Genomic DNA, 6,554 nt, shown 5'->3' on the forward strand with positions numbered 1-6,554 from the left:
GATGAACTCCAGGTATTGTCAGGAACATGGGACTGGGATATCATAGCAATGATTACGGAAACATGGCTCAGGGATGGATGGGACTGGCAGCTTATTGTTCCAGCGTAAAAATGCTACAGGAAGGACAGAAGGGGAGGTGAGAGAGGATGGGGAGTAGCGTTTTTGATAAGGGATACATTACAGCTATACTGAGGGAGAATATTCCCAGAAATACATCCAGGGAAGTTATTTGGGTGGAACTGAGAAATAAGAAAGGGATGATCACCATATTGGGATTGTGTTTTAGACTCCCTAATAGTCAGAGAGAAATTGAAAAACAAATTTGTAAGGAGATCTCAGTTATCTGTAAGAATAATAGGGTAGTTATGGTAGGGGATTTTAACTTTCCAAACATAGACTGGGACTGCCATAATGTTAAGGGTTTAGATGGAGAGGAATTTGTTAAGTGTGTACAAGAAAATTTTCTGAGTCAGTATGTGGATGTACCTACTAGAGAAGGTGCAAAACTTGACCTGCTCTTGGGCAATAAGGCAGGGCAGGTGACTGAGGTGTCAGTAGGGGAGCACTTTGGGGCCAGCGACCATAATTCTATTCTAAAATAGTAATGGAAAAGAATAGGCCAGATCTAAAAGTTGAAGTTCTAAATTGGAGAAAGGCCAATTTTATTGGTATTAGGCAAGAACTTTCAAAAGCTGATAGAAGGCAGATGTTTGCAGGGAAAGGGGCGGCTGGAAAATGGGAAGCTTTCAGAAATGAGATACCGAGGGTCCAGAGACAGTATATTCCTGTTAGGGTGAAAGAAAAGATGGTAGGTATAGGGAATGCTGGATGACTAAAGAAATTGAGGGCTTGATTAAGAAAAAGAAGGAAGCATATGTCAGGTATAGACAGGATCGATCGAGTGAATCCTTATAAGAGTATAAAGGCTGTAGGAGTATATTTAAGAGGGAAATCAGGAGGGGAAAAAAGGTGATATGAGATACCTTTTGCAAATAGAGTTAAGGAGAATCCAAAGGGTTTTTACAAATACATTAAGGACTAAACGATAACTAGGCTGAGGATAGGTCCCCTCAAAGATCAGCAAGACTGCCTTTGTGTGGAGCCGCAGGAGATGGGGGAGAAATTAAACGAGTATTTTGCATCAGTATTTACTGTGGAGAAGGACATGAAAGATATAGAATATGGGGAAATAGATGGTGACATCTTGAAAAATGTCCATATTATAGAGGAGGAAGTGCTGGATGTCTTGAAACGGATAAAAGTGGAAAAATCCCCAGGACCTGATTTGGTGTACCCTAGAACTCTGTGGGAAGCTAGAGAAGTGATTACTGGTCCTCTTGCTGAGATATTTGTATCATCAATAGTCACAAGTGAGGTGCCGGAAGAGTGGAGGTTGGCAAATGTGGTGCCACTCTTTAAGAATGGTGGTAAGGACAAGCCAGGGAACTATAGACCAGTGAGCCTGATGTCGGTGGTGGACAAGTTGTTGGAGGGAATCCTAAGGGACAGGATGTAAATGTATTTGCAAAGGCAAGGACTGATTAGGGATAGTCAATATGGCTTTGTGCATGGGAAATCATGTCTCACAAACTTGATTGAGTTTTTTGAAGAAATAACAAAGAAGATTGATGAGGCAGAGCAGTAGATATGATCTATACAGACTTAAGTAAGGCGTTCGACAAGATTCTCCATGGGAGACTGGTTAGCAAGGTTAGATCTAATGGAGTACAGGGTGAGCTAGCCATTTGGATACAGAACTGGTTCAAAGGTAGAAGATAGAGGGTGATGGTGCAGGGTTGTTTTTCAGACTGGAGGCCGGTGACCAGTGGAGTACCACAAGGATCGGTGCTGGCTCCACTGCTTTTCATCATTTATATAAATGATTTGGATGTGAGCATGAGGTATAGTTCGTAAGTTTGCAAATGACACCAAAATTGGAGGTGTAGTGGACAGCGAAGAAGGTTACCTCAGATTACCTGAGTTGGGCCAATGGGTTGAGAAGTGGCAGATGGAGTTTAATTTAGATAAATGCGAGGTGCTGCATTTTAGGAAAGCAAATCTCAGCCGGACTTATACACTTAATAGTATGGTCCTCGGGAGTGCTGTTGAACAAAGAGACTTTGGAGTGCAGGTTCATAGCTCCTTGAAAGTGGAGTCGCAGGTAGATAGGATAGTGACGAAGGCGTTTGGTATGCTTTCCTTTATTGGTCAGAGTATTGAGTACAGGAGTTCGGAAATCATGTTGCGCTGTACAGGATATTGGTTAGGCCATTGTTGGAATGTTGTTTGCAATTCTGGTGTCCTTCCTGTCGGAAAGATGTTGTGAAACCTGCAAGGGTTCAGAAAAGATTTACAAGGGTGTTGCCAGGGTTGGAGGATTTGAACCTTCGGGAGAGGTTGAACAGGATGGGGCTGTTTTCCCTGAAGCGTCAGAGGCTGAGGGGTAACCTTTATAGAGGTTTTTAAAATCATGAGGGGCATGGATAGGATAAGTAGATCAAGTCTTTTCCCTGAGGTGGGGGGAGTCCAGAACTAGAGGGCATAGGTTTAGGATGAGATGGGAAAGACAAAAAGAGACCTAAGGGGCAACGTTTTCACGCAGAGAGTGATACATGTATGGAATGAGCTGCCAGAGGGAGTGATGGAGGCTGTTCCAATTGCAGGCATTTGGATGGGTATATGAATAGGAAGGGTCTGTTTCCATGCTGTATATCTCTGTGACTCTATAACCAGAAATGACATGTGGAAAACATAGTGTTGTTAGTGAGCTATTGTGTGATTGTGATTTGGAATGTGGTACTTGAAAGAATGGTGAAAGCAGATTCAGTAATAACTTTTAAAGAAAGCTGGATAAATACTTGAAGGGAAAAAAATTGTGGGGCTTTAATTAAAGACAAAAAAGCCAGCAGAGGTACAATGAACTGAATGGTTTCCTTCTGTCTCATGCCATTCTATGATATTGTATTTCATTTTTTCACAGATGTGGGCATTGCTGGCTAGGCCAACATTTATTGTCCATCTCTAATTTCCCTGATGGCAGTTCAGAGTCAACCAAATTACTGTGATTATGGAACCAGACCAGGTAAGGATAGGAAATTTCCTTCCCAAACAGGACATTAGTGAACAAGGTGGGTTTTCCTGACAATCAACATCATTAGACTGTTCAATTCCATAATTTAAAAAAAATATTGAATTCAAATCTGCTGTTTTGAGATTCAAACCCTTGTTTCTGGAATGTAACCTAGGTTGTTCGCTTAATAGTCGAGCGCTAAATACAATTAGGCCAACTCAATTGGCTGGATGGTTGGTTTGCAATGAAGAGGGACGCCAATGGCATGCATTCGATTCCTACACCATCTGAGTTTACCAGGAAGAACTCTCCTTCTCAACCTCTCCTCCTGCCTGAGACATAGTGACCCTCAGGTTAAACTACCACCCATTGTCTCTCTCTAGTAAGAGAGCTGTCCTGTCGTTGAGCACTGCCTTTACCTTCGTTTATTGGCTGATTCCCTTTTATATCAATCTCATATGCCAGAACAATGTGAGTAAAATTATCAGTGATGCAATAATCAGAGAATGCTTCGAAGAATGTCAAACATCTAGCTCTCCACACCTTTTGATCAAAAATAGATTGAAGGTTATGGCAAAATGATTGCTTCCTGATTCCGGGTATGTAAGCTATAAATATCATGTTATGACATATGTGTCTTCTCTTCCTAGTTTAAAAGTAATAGAATTTATCTCAAGCTCACTTCAAGTTTTCATTGTGTTGTCTATCATCTTCAAGCTTTTTTCTTTGTTCTTTTACAGGATATATCTGTGTTATTGGCAAGGCCAGCATTTATTGCGAGTACATAATTGTCTTCAACAGAATGACTTGCTGGACCATTTCAGAGGGCAGTTAGGAGTCAACACCATTACTGTGGGTTTTCAGTCACACGTAAGCAAAATCTGGAGACGATAATAGATTTTCTTTCCTAAAGGATATGGGTTTCTACAATAATCAATAACAATTGACATGGTCTCCAATACCAACACTGAAATTATGTTGCAAATTTATTAAGTAGATTTAATTTTTCCAGCTGCTATGATGAGATTTTGAACAGCAGGGTTTTTGCCTGGGGTGCAAGATATTAGTCTAGTGACATTACCACAATGCCAAATTCTCCCCCACAGATCAGGAACTGTAGAATGCAATTGCAGATTTCAACTTCTTTTAATAATTAACATAAGGCTGTCGGAATCATATTAGATTAGATTAGATTAGATTAGATTAGATTAGATTAGATTACTTTACAGTGTGGAAACAGGCCCTTCGGCCCAACAAGTCCACACCGACCCGCCGAAGCGAAACCCACCCATACCCCTACATTTACCCCTTACCTAACACGACAGGCAATTTAGTATGGCCAATTCACCTGACCCTGCACATCTTTGGACTGTGGGAGGAAACCGGAGCACCCGGAGGAAACCCACGCAGACACGGGGAGAACGTGCAAACTCCACACAGTCAGTCGCCTGAGGCGGGAATTGAACCCAGGTCTCTGGCGCTGCGAGGCAGCAGTGCTAACCACTGTGCCACCATGCCGCCCACAATCAGTAACAGGAATAGGCCATGCAGCCTGTTGAGCCTGCTCCACCATTCCAAAAGATCATGGCTGATCAACTCCCTCAATGCCATTTTCCTGTATCATTCCATTGATGCCATTAGTATCCAGACATCTATCAATTTCAGTCTCAAACATGCTCAATGATTGAGCTTCCAGAGCCCTCTGGGATACAGCATTCCAAAGATTCACCACCCTCTCAGTGGAGATGTAGCTCAAACTTGCATGTTTGACCAAGCTTTGTTCATCAACTCTGAAATGCTGAATTTCTACTTTGGCAGCAAGAAACAATAGCTGAGACCATCCGTAGGTCTCAAAAATACTCTTGAGGAAAGCAATCATTCTTTAAGATTTTCTCTGGGATGTCCGTATAAATGGCACAGCAACAACTTCCCTATTTAATTAAGGGTGGCAGGCAGGCTCTAAAAAGCTGGTGGGCTTCTAGGGCCAATTAGAGGCCTAGTTTAATAGAAGAGCAGCACTTAGAGGCACTTTAGAGTTACTGAGAGGCACTTTAGAGTACCTTATCATCAACCTGTTAAGCAATTCAACTGAAAAATAGAAGAGCTAGACTACCACAGTGTGCATTCTTCTCCAGAGTGGACCTCCTTGAGGTGCTGAAACCCTTATCTGCCATTGAATGTACACCACCAGGCCTGCTATTGAGTCTATGCTTTCTATTTTGCCTTTTTTAAACTGCCTTCAATGTGACTTTTAGTGAACCTAATTGTACGCCCTCTCTAAGACTGCCAGCAATGGGAGTGGAGTGGGAAATTGGCCTGCAAGCTGGTGCTGAAGTTCTTGGGCTGGGTTCACCTCTGTTCCAAGCCTCAGCCAACCTGAAAGTTCGACCCAATATTTCCTTATGAGGCTAAGTGCCTTTGTTTTCAGCTAACTATTCCATGGTGTGCCTTGAGATGTTTTACTATGTTAAAGGTGCTGTTTAGAGACAAGTTGTTTTTCCCTTCCGTGAAAATCTGAAATACATTACAACTACAGCCTATGTCGGCTGGTCATGTTCACAGACATTCTTGTGAATTAGAGAAGGGGGAGTGTATGAACCTGATGAAAGTTGAACCTCAGACAACCCAGGCATGCTTTTGAAGTGAAGTAAAACCAATAAATACTGGAAATACTCAGCAGGTCAGACAGGATGAATGGAGAAAGAAAACAGAAGGATTGCTTCAGATCGATGACCTTTTGTCAGATCTAGAGGATGTTAGAGATAAAAGCTGCTTAAACAAATATGGCGACAGGGGAGAAATATGGGGTGGGGAGAACAGGGACAGAACAAAAAGTTAAAGGCAGTGACATTCAACTGTGTAGAGCTATTTCTCATGACTTATTCTGGGACACATTGTGTTATTGTCTGCTAAATGTACTATCTCCATGGCTTTCTCCAGAAATATGGGCACACCCTGGGAGTGCCTGAATACACTGAATTGATACTGCCTTGATGTCACACAAGTTTGATGCCAGATTTACGAATTTGGACATTGCAGGTCCTGGTAAAGCTAGTCTTGTCCACCCTTAATAAAAGCAGTATGTAACAACAAGGATTTTAAAATTTATTCTTTCATAGCATTTGAGTATTGCAGATTGGGCCAACATTTATCACAGATCCCTCACAGCCCTAACAGTGGTGCGGTGTATGAATCCAGTAGGTCATTCATGGGATGACCTCTGTGGTGCAAATGTTATTTGCCACTTGCCAGCTCAAACCAAACTTGGATACTGTCCAGGTCTTCATGAATTTGAACATGGCCTGCTTCAGTATCTGAGAAGGCATGAATAATGTTGAACATTGTGCAGTCATCAATAAACATCTGTATGTTTGATCTTCTGATGGACAGAAGGTCATTGATGAAGCAGTCAAAGATAATTGGGCCTAGGACACTATCCTGAAGAATTTCTATATGATGTCCCTGCACAGTGGTAATTGCTGTC

General features: G+C 42.0%; 1 long non-coding RNA gene across 1 annotated transcript; it reads left to right on the plus strand.

Annotated features, from left to right (window-relative positions):
• The first annotated feature begins 3,040 nt into the window (after positions 1 to 3,040).
• On the plus strand, positions 3,041 to 6,127 carry LOC122548482. Its single transcript, XR_006311249.1, has 3 exons — positions 3,041 to 3,082; positions 3,811 to 3,940; positions 6,011 to 6,127. It is a non-coding gene; the product is annotated as an uncharacterized LOC122548482 (long non-coding RNA).
• Positions 6,128 to 6,554: the final 427 nt, after the last annotated feature.

This window comes from Chiloscyllium plagiosum, chromosome 3 (assembly GCF_004010195.1).
Source record: "Chiloscyllium plagiosum isolate BGI_BamShark_2017 chromosome 3, ASM401019v2, whole genome shotgun sequence".
Taxonomy (NCBI): Eukaryota; Metazoa; Chordata; class Chondrichthyes; order Orectolobiformes; family Hemiscylliidae; genus Chiloscyllium; species Chiloscyllium plagiosum.